The sequence below is a fragment of the Macaca nemestrina genome, chromosome 8, assembly GCF_043159975.1.
Source record: "Macaca nemestrina isolate mMacNem1 chromosome 8, mMacNem.hap1, whole genome shotgun sequence".
Taxonomy (NCBI): Eukaryota; Metazoa; Chordata; class Mammalia; order Primates; family Cercopithecidae; genus Macaca; species Macaca nemestrina.
In genome coordinates, this window is record NC_092132.1 from 150,242,198 (window position 1) to 150,259,696 (window position 17,499).

The 17,499-nt window shown below is 39.5% G+C and overlaps 1 protein-coding gene and 1 long non-coding RNA gene across 3 annotated transcripts in view; both read left to right on the plus strand.

Annotated features, from left to right (window-relative positions):
* The window catches only part of LOC139355625 (CUB and Sushi multiple domains 1), a 2,038,620-nt gene that overhangs the window by 1,091,689 nt on the left and 929,432 nt on the right, over positions 1-17,499 (plus strand). The window lies entirely within an intron of this gene.
* The window catches only part of LOC105491870 (uncharacterized), a 68,354-nt gene continuing 61,944 nt past the window's right edge, over positions 11,090-17,499 (plus strand). Inside the window, exons 1-2 of the long non-coding RNA XR_011607303.1 lie at positions 11,090-16,050; positions 16,749-16,801. This is a non-coding gene — a long non-coding RNA (uncharacterized lncRNA). The remainder of the gene's footprint in view (positions 16,051-16,748; positions 16,802-17,499) is intronic.

The window sequence follows — 17,499 nt, forward strand, 5'->3', positions numbered from 1 at the left end:
GAGGCGGAAGCAGGTGGATCAGTTGAGGCCAAGAGTTCGAGACCAGCCTGGCCAACATGGTAAAAGCCCATCTCTGCTAAAAATACAAAAATTACCTGGGCATAGTGACACACACCTGTAATCTCATCTACTTGGGAGGCTGAGGCATGAGTATCACTTGAACCTGGGTGGTTGAGGTTGCAGTGAGCTGAACTCGCACCACTGCACTCCAGCCTGGGTGACAGAGTAAGACTCTATCTCAAAAAAAAAAAAAAAAAAAAAAAAAGGAAGGAAAAGAAAGAAAGAAAAAAGAAAAAGAAAGGGAAAGAAAATGTGTATTTGAGATCATTTAATTCCTAACTCTCCAAAGTGTGTTTCACATAGAGCAGCTTTGGTATCACCTGTCAGTTTCTTAGAAATGTGGAATACCAGGCCCTACCCTAGAACCACCATTGCCAAATGTGCATTTGGTGAAATCTCTGGGACATTCCTAGACACACTCAAGTTTGAGAAGCACTAACATAGGTTCATTGCAATAAAGAGGTTTCCACTGCAATAAAGAGTTAGTGCAATTCTGTCACATCTTTTCTATTTGTAGGACTGGGCTTGACGATGTTGGGATGAAAGGAAGGGGTCTTCTCCAGAAAGAACCTACAATTTGTTTGGTAATGGAAGGTGCTATTCATCTATACCCTAACTCAGCTCCTGATATGCACAAGTTACTTCAGAATGAGACATAGGCTGGTTCTCCAGAAACACGTATTGCAGCAAAGTGAAAGTAATATTTATCCAAATATAATTACAAGGCCAAATTGCTTCATTAGGCATAAACAAAAAATAAACAAAATAATGTACAATCTTCAAGTGAAGGCATCACACCCGCAGAGAAGTCAGTGCTACCAGAGGTGGCATTTAGCCCACACCTAGACAGGCAGGTAGGACATTAACCAAGAAACTACAGAACAAGGTATTCCAGGTTTAATCCAAATGAGAAACAAATAGCGAACCAAAGAGGTACACGGTCGTGTGCCACGTGTCCTGTGGAGGCAAAAAAATATATATGGCAATGACTCCCTAATAAACAAGACTACCAAAGGGTTCTGAGAGCTCTAAGAAACCGTAACCCATGGCACTGATCCGAGAGGCTCAAATATTGACTCAATTGGGAGGTGGTGAAGTCCAACACCTGAAAGTTGATGATGTCCTGTTGGCTTCTTTCAGGATGCTGTATCTGATGTGTAATCACATCATTAAGATAGCCAGGGCCAATTTGTAATGAACAAGAACCTCATTTTCTGACACATTACCCAAAGTTGCCAAAAACAGTAGTGAACTATGTATGAAGAAAAAGGCACCATAATAATCTACACATTGAAATTCAGAAACAGGACAAAATGCCAGCAATTACTGTATCTGTATATGAAAGGCATACTTCTCTGGCATCAATAATACCACTTTAGGCTTTCTTGAGAGTAATATTTTACATAATGTATATATTAATATCACATTAATATTAATGCTCTGGCCTTGGAAAACTTATGATAATGATATAGCATAATTGTTTTGTTAAACCCTGTAGGTTGAGAAATTTTTTTTTTAACTGGACAGATTAATTCATCTGGATATTCTAAAAACACATGGGTGGAACAGAGGCAAGAAAACCAGTTCTGACCAGACATGGCAGAGACAAAGAGTAAGTTTTAGAGGCCACTGGTGCAGAGTCACATTGAAGGGTAAGAATACTCAGTCGCTAAATTGCATGCAGAGTTCATTTGGGTTTCCCCAAAGTGCCTGTAAGAAGGTTTCCGTCTGGCTCAGCAGACTAGCAGCAGCAATGCTGACAGCAGGCAGTTATCCAATCCAGGTAGTCGGCGACACGCCACGTTAATAACACACAAACCTGCATTCATTGTAAGGCTAGAGAGAATAAAACATTCAGGAGGTCAGAGTCCACCGAGTTCAGGGAGGTAGAGCTGGAAACCGGAGAAAGAGATAAATGGTTGAGATAGGGATGATCAACGGCTGGTGGATGGAAGGAAAGTTGGATGTAGCTACTATTTATTCAGTATCCAAGATGGGCCAGTCAGTGCATTATGTAATTTAATACTCATAAAATGTTGCCAAGTAGACAGCTCTACTCTATTTGATATAAAGAAATGTGTTCCTCAGCAGGGGTCTCTAATCCCAGGGCCATGGACTGGTACTGGTCCACAGCCTGTGAAGAACCAGGGTGCCCAGCAGGAGATGAGTGGTGGTAAGCAAGCATTACCCCTGAGCTCTGCCTCCTCTCAGATCAGCGGCGACATTGGATTTTCATAGCAGGGTGAACGCTACTGTGAACTGAGCATGTGCGGGATCTAGGTTGCACGCTTCTTACAAGAATCTAATGCCTGATGATTGCAGGTGGAAGTTTCATCCCAAAACCATCCCCTGCCACCCTAGTCCATGGAAAATAATGTCTTCCATGAAACCGGTCCCTGGTACCAACAAAGATGGGGACCACTGCCTTAGAAAGATCTAATAATTTGCCTCAGATCGCATGTTTTTGTAAACAAAAAAGCCAAGATTTGAAACATAAAACTCCTTACTGCATAATAGTTGGAGTAACAGGAGTTGACAGTAAAGGGTGAGGGCATGACTTAATCAATGGACCCTAGAATGAGGGTTGGGAGGTGGTCAATGGGCTGAAAATCATAGAAAACGCTGACGTATTGGAAGTGAGATTCTCCGTTTTATTAGTAGCAATGTTGCTACAGTGGCTGAAGGTTGTTGTATTACTTCTGTCATATTAAGGCTTAGCAGTGTGTTCAGGCTGGTTTTCAAGATAAATAGGAATCTGGGAACAATCTGTACAAATCCTTGCAAAAGAAGAAGAACAATCTATAATAAATGGAATAGGGTAGGAGAAAAGGAGGGAAAGAATAAGAGAAGCAGCCATTTAAAGCCAATACTAGGCACTGAAATACGTGTATTGTCCTCCTGTTCACAGTCACACTCATGGCGTGAGATCTAAAATAATCTAATGGGAAAAGCACTAGAGAAGAGTGCAGTATAAGAAAACTACGTTAATATCAGGATGCAAACAATGAATATTTGTGAACACCCCAGGAGCTTAATAAAGCACACTTTGAGGCCAGAAACTGTGTTAGCTTGTCACATCAAAAAGCATTAAACCTACGTAAAGACACTTGTTCCATTCTTGGCCATTTCAAAATCTAATAAAGTTGTTAAACGCAAGTACATTCTGTGCACCTAAATTGGAGGAGCCAGACACTGTTTTACTTCAGCGGTTTTCAGAGAAACTATCAAAAGATCTGTGCCCCAAGGCTCCCTGAACGAGGACACCACTTTATGAGCAAATGTGATCGGCAGGTTGGTGTACATGTTCCAAAGCCTGGCTCCCTTGGTTCAGAATTGGCAATGCATGTGTGAGATCTACCGAGTGGAAAACAATTTGAAGTCATTAGAGTAAGACCAAAAACTGCATCAGCACGGATTCTAGAGAAGATGAAGGTTTGCTGAAATATGCCCTTCTTCACTTCCAATCAACACACTTTGAAAAAATTAAATTGGATATTTGGTTGAAGCTGGCAAGAGTGTCACTGATGCAGAAAGAAAAAGGGAAAAAGTGGAAAAATCAAAGAAACCTCAGTACAACTGGGAAAGAACATGACTACGCACTTGAAGTAAAAATCCTGTTGGCCAGGAAGAATGATCAATACATTATCTGCTTTGCATGCTGAGGACATACTATTTCTCACCGGTTATCAGTACATTCATGACCCTCCCCTAAAAGTACACATACATTAATTTTGGACTCCAGGTTATAAATTATCTCTTTACTACAAAATCGTTATTAAAAGCCCTCTTATTACCACAGTAATGACAATAATGATAACACTATGACAGCTAGCAATAATGAAAAACCATAAAGTTTCAGGCTCTGATCTGTCCTTTATAGACCTTCTTTTATTTAATACTCTATAGTCTTTGGATGCACAAGGACTCAAAGAGATCAAGCAAACACCCGAGCACAGCGTGCAGCTGGCTGAAAAAGTAATGCTCGGAAATGAGAAGAGCAAGCTCCGGAACAGAAGGCTGCCGTGTCAACCAGCTACTGTGTCACCCAGCTACTTACAAACTGCACTGTCACCCAGTTGTAGTGGCACTCAGCTATAGTATCACCCAGCTACACTGTCACCCAGCTTCAGGGCCACCAAGTTACACTGTCACGCAGCTACACTGTCACCCAGCTTCAGGGCCACCAAGTTACACTGTCACGCAGCTACAGCGTCATCCAGCTGCACTGTCACCCAACTGTAGTGTCACCCAGCTACACTGTCACCCAGCTACACTGTCACCCAGCTGTAGTGTCATTCAACTACAGTATCACCCAGCTACACTGTCACCCAGCTGCACTGTCAACCAGCTGTAGTGTCATCCAGCTGCACTGTCACCCAGCTACACTGTCACCCAGCTGTAGTGTGATCCAGCTGCACTGTCACCCAGCTACCTGTCACCCAGCTACACTGTCATCCAGCTACACTGCCACTCAGCTGCACTGTCATCCAGCTACAATGTCATCCAGCTGCACTGTCACCCAGCTACCTGTCACCCAGCTACAGTGTCACCTAGCTGCACTGTCATGCAGCCGCGCTGTCACCCAGCTACAGTGTCACCCAACTGCCCTGTCACCCAGCTGCACTGTCACCCAGCTACAGTGCCACCCAGCTGCAGTGTCACCTAGCTAGTGTCACCCAGCTGCAGTGTCAACCAGCTGTAGCTGCAGCTCAACAAGCCCAGTGGAGGGAAACTACCCTTCCCGTGGGAATTAAGTTATAAATATTTTACACATTAAAGACACATTTTAAGCAAGTTCTTAAACTCACGGTTTGGAGTAAAGGAACTGAATAAATGGACATTTTCAGGACACAGTGCATGTGGTAGGGTCATGCTGAGGGGTGCTATCCACTGTCACCTTCCAATCAGGTCAAAATTGTGCCCTGAAAGCTGTTCATACAGCTCCTCCAACTGCTAAGCTCAGCCACGCTACCTGACAGTTGCTCAGTTATTTGTCATCTTTAGCCCAGATTATAACAAAAGCCACCTCCTTATGTAATTTCTCAGCCTCCAAAACCTTTTCCTTTCACTACATACTTATGTTGGAGCCATATTGATTCTTGAGAAACAGAAATTTTACTACAACAACCTTCTTTTTAATATCCCTAGATGTTTCTCCACTTCCTTAGGACAGCATCCAAAATGAGGGTCCTTCCAGGTGTAGTTTCTACCCACCTCTGTGGTTGGATCAATACCACCCCATCTCCCCACATATAATCCATGTGACCAATATGCTGAACTAGTCAACATACCCAGATGGGTCATTTGCAGCCACTCTTTGTGCCAGGACAGAGAATCTGCCCAGCAAGCCCGCATCTGCTCTGAAGTAGCACCTCCTTTGCAAAGCGTACTTGGAAGTCCCATTTCTTAGCAGGACTGGGGGTTCCTTTCCCTTGGCTGCCCACACTGGTGCCAACTCTCCAGCCCTCTTGTCCATCCTCTCCTCATTGTGGATTGGCTTCCTGTCCTAGGCCAGCTTTGACAGGACTGGCAATCTTTGTGTCCTTGTTACCTAACATGGCACCAGTCAGTCCACATATGTTAAAACTAAAGATGAACCCTTCTCTATCTATTCCTCATTTTATTGACCTCAATTGTTTTCTTTCCGTGGACTTGTACAGCCTTTGCGGCTTCCAGCACATATTTTAGCAATGATATATACACTGTATGGTCCCATTTGTTTTGTTTTGTTTTGTTTTCCCATAAAGTTTTTGAGGGCAGAAGTTCTTGAATAGAGTCACCACAGTTTAAAATGACTGTATCCCCTAAGGCGGCCAACAAAGCATTGGGGTCATCAGCTATGTCCTGAGCAATCAAGAAATAATTGATAATTTATTAATTAAATTTAGGGAAGATGTTAATGTCTTAGAGAAGGTCTTCAAATATGTATGTAGCAGAAAAGTAGGATTTTCTGCTCAGGAATTCCTGCACCTGTCCATTCTGAACTCTGAATGAGACACAAACCAACAAATACCAGGTCCACGTGTGGATTCAGAATGATTGATGGGTGCACCTTTCATTTAGTAAACATTCAGGCCCCAGGCCAATCTTTTTCTATCTTCGTATTCCATCACAGGATAGATTTATGTTTATGGTGACCACCCAAAGATATGACAGACTCCTAGGTATTCTCTGGAACAGTAGGTTTTGTACAGTTATGATGCTACAGTTTATACCGTTTGCACTGTACAGTTTGTACAGTTATGTCACACATGTCATCAAACCCTTTACAACTCTTTATAACGACACTTGATTAGTAACATTTCGTTCTCCCCGTAACAGATCATGCCATGTAACAGAGAGTTTGCTACACACGTAGCTCATGTAACATCAGAGTGGTTGTCCTTGAATTGTTCAAATAATGTTTTTTTTCTTTTTTTTTTTTTTGTATTCACGCATCTTGCAATAGTTTTATCTGAGCTATTTTTATTTTCTCAGTATGTAGGGGAATTATCCATGCTCATACGCTTGTTGCTAGATGGCTTGCAGGGATTGCTGGAGTATAGTTGCCCCCACTCTGACTCAGCTGGTAGAAGCTCTGCTGCATGGTGAGAAGTTGGGCGTCAGGGCGACTGTAATGTATTTCTCTCCATACCTTGTTTGTAAGCACATAATTTAGGTGGTAAAAATAGCCTTGTCAAACTGGGGATCTGGGAGTCTCCTAGGAGCTCTCCAGTTCTCCGTGACTAGATTTTGATTTTGTGTCTTCATTTGATGGTTTTATAACTATATCTAAACATACACTGTGTCATCCACATAGCCACCTTATTTGTTCTGCGGCCAAGATTCCATGGGCTATACGTAGCAGCACTTTAATATCCTCAGGCTAATGAGAAAAATGATGGAGATGAACTTACCAAGCAAATAGCCCATTTGGGCCAAAGGAAAGCAAATGATATCACAGAATGTTTCATGGAGGAGGCTTTTGCAGTAATTTTAATAGGACTTCCTCATGGGATTATGGGCATGGTAAAGGAAGTTGATAATAATAATCCTATTATTAATGATTATGATGATGATTTGTGCTACAGCAGTCCATTTTGAGTGGCAGTTTAGTGTTATTTAAAATTCATAGCTTTTTTTTCTTTTTTTACTGATGCAGTTTGATATGCATTTATTTATATAACTTATAGTGTACACAGGCTTCAAGCATTCCAAGTTTATATATGCATGACTTTAAGATCATAAATTCAATTAAAAGTTAATCAACAGGTCTTTTAGAAACATTTTGTTTTAGAATTGGCCCATGCGTGTTCAAATGTAGGACTCACTGTTAGAGCACATTGGTTGTAAGAGAAACCTGACCCAAGTATTTGACTGCTCCTGCGCACAGCTCTTATTATGTGTAGATAATTACAGTTGCTAGTCACACTATGACCATTGTCGCTGTAGAAAGGGTAGGCTGAGTCATCTCACTCCTTTGTTTTGATAACTTCCTGACACCATTGTGCTACTAATCCTTGTCTCATTGAAATTCAGACTCCTGTTTTAAAATCACTGGGTCTCCATGATTTCAGTGCTATCATGAATACATCCAGTATTGAAAGAAATATTCGGAAACTTCCAGTACAATAATTTCATTTAATAAATGACAAAAACTAGATCCAGAGAGCGACTGAGTTGCTCAAGAGGAATGGCCAGCTAGAATTGCTATCCAGGATGTGATGTGAAGCAGATTTCCTCAGGAGTATTGATGATGTGATTTGTGAGATCAGGTTGTTATCAGAGAACCAAACATCAAATAGAATTAGGTGAGAGACAAGGGCTGTTTAATTTTTTTTCCTAATATTTATTTTTGGTTCAAACTTGATGTCACTATGAGACCATCCTTTCAGACTCTCAGACAATATACTTGCTGTTTACACGTATTTCTTAATTTTTTAAAAACAATACTCAAGACATTATTTGGTAGCATTTTATTCGATTTACTTTCTCTCCCAAGTGTTCAACATTTTGGAGACATTACTTGTAGGATTTTCCATGCGAAGATTAATCACAATTGTTAACGTCTCTTTGGACTATTAGTCTTAATGTTTTGCTAATTCAGCAAAGTGAGTATATGGAAATCTGGAAATAGATTTATGCATTTTTCCCAAGGCAATGTCACTCATAGACAGATATAAGTTCTGGAAGGACTGTTTTGAGAAATTTTTGGTGACGTTAACCAGGCTATAGAATTGGAAGATGTTTCTCACAGGACTCTGGATGATATTTTTGTTGTATCTTAATATTACATTGACTGAATCAAATCGGGCTTGTTACTCAAGCCAGGCCCACCTGCCCCAAGGATGGGCCCATCAGGAAGTTACCATCACACGTCTAAATGGAAATCAGCAGCTGCATGAGTCCAGCGCTCCCCAGTCATTTCTTCCTTTCTTTTTCTGGAAGTAACCGCACTGCACTGAATGATTTACAGCAATAGGGGTGGGTAAAAGGACCATCTTTGACAAGTCAGACCTAAAGTGCCTATGTGGGAGGCGCCTCACACACCTGAGTGTGCATACAGACCTTCTGGGGATGAAGTTAACCTGACTATTCCCATCCGGCTTGCCTGGAAGGGAACAAGCCAAGTCAGAGCTGTGGCTCACAGGGCAGGTACAATGGGAGTGTGAAGAATTATGACCCTAGGAAATATTTCTTAAATGAATGAATTAGGAATGAATAAATAAGTGGAAGCACAAGCAAATAAATGGACAAGTTAGGAACTAAATACAAATACTTGGATTATAATTATGTGTGCATCAAATGCAGTAATTATTTAGCATAGCATTGTTCCCTTTTTGAGACTTTACTAAATGGTACATATTTGGGCATTAGAAAGGTAAGTCTACATGCCTATTACTTGTGCTTACGTCCTTTTAGGATCATATTTATTTCCTAAGGATAGGTACACTTAAATTGAAGAGAAGCCTAATAAGATTGATTTTCTCTTTTCTGTCTGCTAAGATTTAAACATTGTGGATTGACACTATTGCGTTAATAGGGCCAAAGAAACCCACAATCACACAATATTTCATTTAGTATATAAAATAAGATATTTCCCTTGTGTTATAAATTGTCTCAGTTGTAACGTCAAACATGAATCTATGTTAATAAACGTAGATAGGTTTGCTTTACATAATTTAAATAGAAAGCAGTAGACCATCTCTTTGTTGTTGTAAGCACAGCGATTATTTTAAACACTAATTATTTTAATTAAAATCCATTTTCTTAGCAACAGGACACTTTATTGTTGTCTCTGAATTAGTGATTTGGAGATAAGGCCAACATCTAGGTGATTCATGAATCACAATTAATATGTTAAGAAGTCCTTGAATGTTTAATTATGATGACCACTGGCTGTACTCCACCTATACCGTTCAAATAATACATACCTCACAAATGGCCTCCACTAAGCTGGTTTCAAACCAAATGGGAGATTCATGATTGACTCTTCTAATTACCCTATTCATCGTATTGGAAATTGTCATCTGTATGGTACAGTTTTGAATACTAGGGACCCACTGTAATTGTATAGGATTTGTAAGAGAGGTGTGAAAATAATGTTCCTTTAAAATAGAGCCAGAGCAAACCCTTGTCAGTGAATTTAAATTAGAGCACCTAAATATTTAACAGCCATATGCACTTCTAATTGACACATGGAAGCAGAGACACTTCCTTAGTAATTCTAGTTAATCAAGAAACTAATTCATATAGTTGGAGGCAGGAAAAAGGATCAATGCACTTTTCAATTAGACTCTCTTGTTAGGTTAACACTGAAGTCTTGTTTCAGCCTTAGCACTAAGCATTTATTTTCTGTAAATAGCCCCATACAGGCAACAAATCAATAGGATGTAGAAATCTATTTTAGGTGCACTTTTGAGGAACCGATCCTAGAATTATTATTTTTTTAATTCAGCAAATTATAAAACTACTTGCCGTGCTATATTTGAGGGCTCAAGATAATTCAAGATTATTTTCTTTTAATTGAAAAAACGTAAAATTATGCTGGTTTTTGGAAATGTCAAAGCCATGAGGGATGTCTCCCCTCTTGAGTTGCAATATCCATTTACTCCTCATGATAGAAAAAATCCAGAGCAAAGCTTTCAGTGGTGAAGATGAGACTGGAGCAAGACAGCTGCACAGGAAGTAGATTACAGTGTGGAGATGGGACTGGAGCTGTTGACTGCTGTTGTGATACCTGGGTTCCTGTATTCTCAGTTTAAAACAATTCAAACAAAAGACACACAGCCAAAGAAGTGCAGCATAGAGTACTTTTTTTTGCAAAGGAAAAAGACTATTTTTAAGTGAGGCGCAGAATAGACAGTACACCCTGAGAGAGAGAATTCAGGGCTTGCAGCTCATGAGGATGAGGCAGCAATGACCAGCACTATGGAGACTCCCTTTGTGGGAGTTTTACATTATTATTCGTAAGGAGGTGGGAAGAGGTGTTGCCAGGAAGCAAGTTCTGAGTGGTCCTCTGGGTGCACATGTGCGGTAACTGTACATGCTTGCTCATGCATTTCGTGTCTCATTAACATCTTAAATCTCCACCCAGGGGTGTGTTCTTTTTACTATTTTCATGAAGAAATGATCAGTCTGGCAACAGGTAAAATCAAAGTGTGCATGCTCTCTATAGGGGAAATTCTCTACTGAAGATAGCTTTGTTTGAATGAGCTCAATTACAACGCGAATGCTAATGCTTATTGTGATGACTGCATTGTTACCACAGTGGTTGCTGCGGTTGTTGTGTTTTGAGGACATGGCCATTTCCTTGACTACCTCTCCTAACTCAGAGCAAGACACCACACACAGTAAGTAGAGTCCAATGGTGGAGATGAGACTGGAGCCAGACAGGTGCAGAGGAAGTAGAGCAGTGGCATTTGCCTTTGGTTTCATAATATTTGTAAATTTGATTTGTAAAAAAAATCATAACAAGGGTTCTGGTTTTGCTTTAGCTTTATCCTTTGGAACAAGCTATCTCATACCGTCCTCATAGGTTTTAGGGAGTGATCCAGATTTTGTTAAGCTTCAAGGTCATACAATTTTGATGATCCTGTAAGAAAAAATATATATAAAATTGTGAATATTATATTATTAGTTTTGGACATAAAATTTTTCTTTACAATAAGACAAGAAATCACAACAAATTACACATTTTATAGGCTAAAAATATTACAAATATACGAAGAAAAAATGTTTTTTAAGAAGTTTCTAGTCACTTTATTTCTGATGTTCCCTGGGAACATGTTTTTTTCCCACAGCTTTGGCTAAAAACTCTTTGATTACCTTTTTGTGTGAGGATGATTTTGTCATATTTTTTGCAGAGATAATAGAAAGCTAATTCCAGCATTTCTCCAGCATACTTGGTCAAATTTGTTTAATCCATATTACTATTATTGACAAGTTATTTCCAGTGTGACAACTGAACCATGATTGTTATGTCATATGTTTTTGTTTAATCACTGTGGTCAGACTTGAGAAAACTTCCTTCAAGTTAATTTCACAGAGAGGCCTCTTGCTCTGTCCACATCAATCCTTGCCGTCCTCCCCACTCGCCGGCTCTGTGTCTGGCCCGTGGAGCACATTCTCAGAACCTGCACTTGGGCATCGTGGCTCAGCTGAGTTCACGTAGAAGACTGTCCAGATTGTCCTAGGATGGCTAGCAATAACTTCATAATGCACGGAAATGGCAAAAAAAAAAAAAAAAAAACCACACACACACACAAAACTGCCTAAATATACTCAAATAAGTGCCTACTTAATTCCCTTTGAACCCAGTCTTCAAAATCCCACGACGTGCCAAGCAACAGTACTGAAGTGCACCAGAGTGAAAGTTGGAGTGTGGAGAGAACAGACTTAACTGGTTTTACTTAGAGTAATATTATTTTTATTATTCCTATTATTACTATTATTATTTTCACAAAATTCCTTTAACGTAGGATTGGATGCACGGTCTGTTAGATCCCCTTGCAGAACTTAGTTGGGGCCTGAATGAATGAGGAGCTATGAAGCCTATGACTTCACAAGCTTTGGGGAAATTCTCCTTGATGATCTGTGTAGGTAAATGATAAGACATAGAAAGCATAATACATTCCCCACACATCTTCCTGAAGAGGTAGGCTGAAGACAGTTTCCCTTTTCAGCAATTAATGGTGAGTGATGTGTAGTTGTTCTTTGTGCTGGATTATTGAATGTTCGGGTATCTGAGTAAATGCTTGACCTCAGCACTTTAATTTAACCTTGTAAAATAGGGCTACACATTGGAAGCAGTCTAAACGCCTCATATATTTGGGCTGTTACTTTTCACTTACTGATATTATCGTCGAGCTTATGTATCTGTCCTGCCTGAATAGGAAGAAGATACTTCGAAAAGCACACACACAATGAACCTGACCCGAGTGTGACCTTCCTTAATTTTTTTATTTTTATTTTTTTTGTGACTATCAGGCTGGTGATAGTATTGTGTGCTAACATTGAAGTAACTGATGCTGTGCTTTTGGACGCTGGAAAACGTTCATTTTCATTTTGCTCTTAAGTGTTTAGTGTTCTTATAATTTTGTAAATCATATGAATATAAACATGTCAGTAACTAACCTTTTTTTGGGCAAGCTTTAATAGGTTACCATTACAGATGAGGGAATTTGGCTTGTAGAAATAACTGATGTGCCTAAATCACATAGTAATGAAAGCATGAGGCAGAGATTCAGTTTCTGTCAGTTTTGTACTGCCTGGGAGACGTGTGTTAGGAGACAGAATTAATCTTTTTTTTTTTTTTTTTGAGACAGGTCTTACTCTGTCACCTAGGTTGAAGTGCAGTGGTGTGATCACAGCTCACTGCAGCCGGGATCTCCTGGGCTTAACAATCCTCACACCTCAGCTTCCCAACTAGTTGAGACTACAGGTGTGCACCACCACTATTGGCTTTTTTTTTTAAGAGATGGAGTCTTGGTATGTTGTCCAGGCTGGTTTCAAACTCCCGTGTACAAGCAATTCTCCCACCTTTGCCTCCCAAAGTTCTGGGATTGTAGGCATGAGCCACCACACCTGGCCTTGGATGGATTTCAGAATCAAATTGACCTAATTTCAGGAACCTGCTCAGGACGGACACGGTGACTCACACCTGTAATCCCAGCACTTTGGGAGGCTGAGGCAAGTAGATCACTTTAGCCAGGAGTTTGAGACTAGTCTGGGAAACGTGGCAAAAACCCGTCTCTACAAAGAAAAATACAAAAATTAGCTGGACGTGGTGGCACACGCCTGTGGTCCGAGCTACTTGGGAGGCTGAGGGAGGATCACCTGAGCCCAGGAGGTGGAGGTTGTAATCAGCCAAGATCACACCACTGCACTCCAGCCTAGATGACAGAGTGAGATCCTGTCTCAAAATAGTAAAACAAAACAAGACAAGAAAGCTGCTCAACTATTTCATGGCCTTCATTTTCCATAGCTAGAAAATGTCCGTAACATCCGTTTCACATGTTATTGAGAGAATCCTAGGAGACAGCAGCTGGCACATGTGAGACACTCAAGAAATCTTGCTCTTTTGTCCTCTCAATGTGTACACTTACTGAATATGAGCATTTGATTTATAAAAACAGATATTACTGTCTTTTAGTCACTGGAAATGTCTAAGAACAAAAATTCGCTTAAACATTAGCACAAACTTCAGAGCCACATGCTCATCTGCATCACACTCCCAGCCTCTTCCTTTAAATGTTTTCTGGGGCGGGACTCATTTGGAGTAATCGGTTTTATTAAATTTCGGGATTGGAAATACGCTCCTTTCCTCTGAAACTGGAAAAATATGCCACGTGCTTTATTTCCTGAAATCTTTATAAAAACCTTATATGTTATCAATTATTTTATCCTCTGAGTGATAAAAGTTATTTTGTCCTCCACTGAGTCCTGCAAGTGTGCCTCAGTGCTTTCCTTCATCTTCAAAACTTCCCTCACTCGGCTGGAATCCTCAGTCTCCTCCAAGACACTGGGAGCTGGTTCAGGGGGCAGCTGATGTCCCCATTGTCTTTGTTTTCTGTACTCAAGTAAAATACCTACCAAGCAGTAAATGTTGCCCAGTGCCTGTTGAATTCATGTGTGCAATTCTCCATTAATATTAACATTTTTCAAGTAAATCAGATTTAAAACCCAGCAAAATAGCTGATGTTTCTTTGCAAGTTGGAGCAACAAGAATATTTCTTATCTTTTATTAAAAGTAAAATTGTATTCTTCTTAGGGAATATGATACTCTAGTTATCACAATGCTGCAAAAGAAGTACTAGTCCATACACCCAATAATAAACTATCGAAGTTATACTGTCAGATTATCTAATTTGTCCTAAAATGAAAACACACAAATGCAATGATCATTTGGGATTCAGAAAGTTTTTTTAAAAAGTTTATATTTTTTGAGAAGGGGTCTCCCTATGTTGCCAGGCTTGTCTCAAGCTCCTGGGTTCACATGATCCTCCCACCTCAGCCATGCAAGTATCTGAGACTACGGGCATGTGGCATCATGCCCAACTCAGAAAGTAATTTTGATATTTCAGTGCCTTTGACCTTTGGTAGTATTTTATTTCATGAATACAAAATAGTCAACAGAGAAATAAAGAATTTGCAACAGAAGACTATGGAATACCTATGTCATTCTCTACGTCTTTCATATGCTTCAGGTGATACTATACATAAGTCTATTTCACAAAACCCAGAGCTCAATTCATAGGAAGTCCAGGTTCAGTTTCATTTTGCAGATAGGCGGTAGATAGAACCAACATCCAATATCTCGATTTCCTCTGCAGACTTTCAGCTGAGTGAACTTATGACCTAATGAGCATATATAGAGAGATATATATGTACACACACACATACATATATACACATATATGTGTGTACATACATATATCTTACGACCTAATGAGCATATACACGTGTATATATATGTGTGTGTGTGTGTATATATATATATATAAAAAAAGATCAGAAGCATATCAACTAATGACTACAATCTGGAAGGCGTTATTTAATGTTTTAGTAAAAAATATTAAAATTTTAAAAAATATAAGCAAAATTTGTTTTAATACTGTAAGACTTGGCAGATTATCCTTTCTTCTTTTAACCTCTGAAAAAAATGACAATGCTTTTCTAGAAAAACATTTAAGAAACCTCTCTTTAATTTATCATTATTAAATGTGATTAATTATTATTACTGCTGCTAAATTAGTCTTGATAGAATCTTGCATCTTAACACTTCATTTTCTTTTCTAAACAGTGATTTTTCATCTGAATCATTGGAAGTAAAACTTCTAACTTGCAGGAACCAATGAATTGGTCATCAGCAGAAAAAATAGTTAACATATTAAGCTCCTTTTAAGAATTATTGTAGGAAATGACAACAATTATGGCAGTTGAATGAGTTTGTAAGCACTTTTGGTCATAAAGGATAAAGTTTACTTAAATAGAATACAATTAATAAAATCTTCACATAAACCTAAATGGTATGAAGATATGCTTTTAATTATATGATAGAAATCACCATTGATATTGAAGACACGGAAATGGAATACGTTTACAGACAGAGGGCTTCATTTTCTAGAACAGTACCTTTCTTAGCTCATTTTAGAAGAGCTATGTATTTGGAAGGTCGGTTTGTTGTCCCAGAGACTGGGACTCAATAAGGTCTCCAGCCAGCAGCACCATCTCTGTCCCGGCAGCCTCTTTCTCTCTCAGTGCACAATGAGATTAATCTCAACATGATAGAGCACTTGACCTTGCTTGTATCACAAAGATCTTGTTAGATTATGCAGCTGGGCCATTATTAGCTCAGCTTTCTCCAGCTGGTACTTGATACAAGAGGCGTGACAAGGTCAGATGGGGGAGCTAGCAAAGCGCTTTGGTTTCATTTGAGCTAACAGATAATCATCTCCTAAACGGCGCTTCTTTTTAATTATGCATTTTGCACATGAACCTTGCATTAAGGTAAAAGAAGGTTTCAGTATGGAATGAAATAGGCTTCTCTATCAAGCTTGTTTACAGCTCATCTGACTGAGTAATCACCATCCTTTGAATTTGGATACAAATACTTGCCTTGAAGATCAAAGTGTCAGGCTTATGTTAACAAGGGCTTGGCATTTGGGTGTATTTAGCAGATCACCACATTTTGCTTATGACTCTTCACTTTTTCTCTAGGTTTTGATTTGAAGTTTTTAGGTCAGGTATGATATAATTTTTATGGGATGACAAACATTGCATATAAATGATGTTAGTTATCCATGTTATCCCACTTAGGCAAAGGAGCATTTGTTTTTAATTAATGATATTGCAGAAAAATGATGACTGTACAGTATTTTCTAATATCTTTTGTGCTTTCAATTAATTTCTCTGCCAGAAGTTGGACTCCTCTAATAACCAGATAAGAATCCTGACAGGCATGTTTTCTCTGTTTTCTTAAGTATTGCTATCAAAAGTATTCTTTACCTAATTGTAACTGATGTCAACTGAGTTTTCATTATTTTGTTCAGTCTACATAAAAACATGAATAAGACTTTGGATATTTAATTTCTTCTTTGCACAAATGAACAAATGGAGGCAGATAGAAGCAAAATGCCTTTTCTGATACCACACACTCAGTTCATTTAGTGAGATATTATAGTAATCTGAGTTTTTTCTGTCCACAGATCAAAGCTATTTCCCTCCAAAACTGTGACGTCTGCATATCTCAGATGCACAGGTATTGTCTCTTAGCTCTAGTATGGAACAGTGTTCCTCACTCTCTATTTACGTTAGAATTACCTGGGGAGCTTTAAAACATGATTTCCCTGGCCTTGTTCTAGAGGAATTCTAATTTAATTGGTTGAGATTAAAGTCTGGACATTCATGTTTACAAAAACAGGCAACTCTAATGTTCAGCCAGAGGTGAGAACTGGGCATCTAGAACAAAATTAACCCCACTTTCATGGATAGGGTCTGTAATGTGTGTACGTTTCAGACAGAGTAGAAGATAACTTGTTCTTAGATGCATCTGGAAAGAGCTGTTGATTTATCTTGCTTCTATTGCTCTCCTGAAAATGTCTCAGAAAACATCACCTGGCGATGGGGGGCAACTACCCTGGGCCTCCCAGGTGGCTCTGTCGCCACTGCCGTGCAAGAACATTGATGTCCTTCTCAAGGCTGAGATATTCCTTGTTGACGCTGATCGCCTCTGGGAGCTTGAACTCTTCAGCAGCTGGAATACCCTCTACGCGTGCCACCAGCCTCACTCACACAATAGAGTTTTGGTAGAACTCTCAACCTCTAGTTTTCAGTGGCTCAGCTCAAGCGGGATTGTGTCTTGATGTGTAGGTGGGAAAATGTGTGGGGCAGAGTTTGAAAGGTCACTAAAGTCATTGTGGTGCCAAGTGATCAATGCTTCTCTAAGTCTTGTAATGT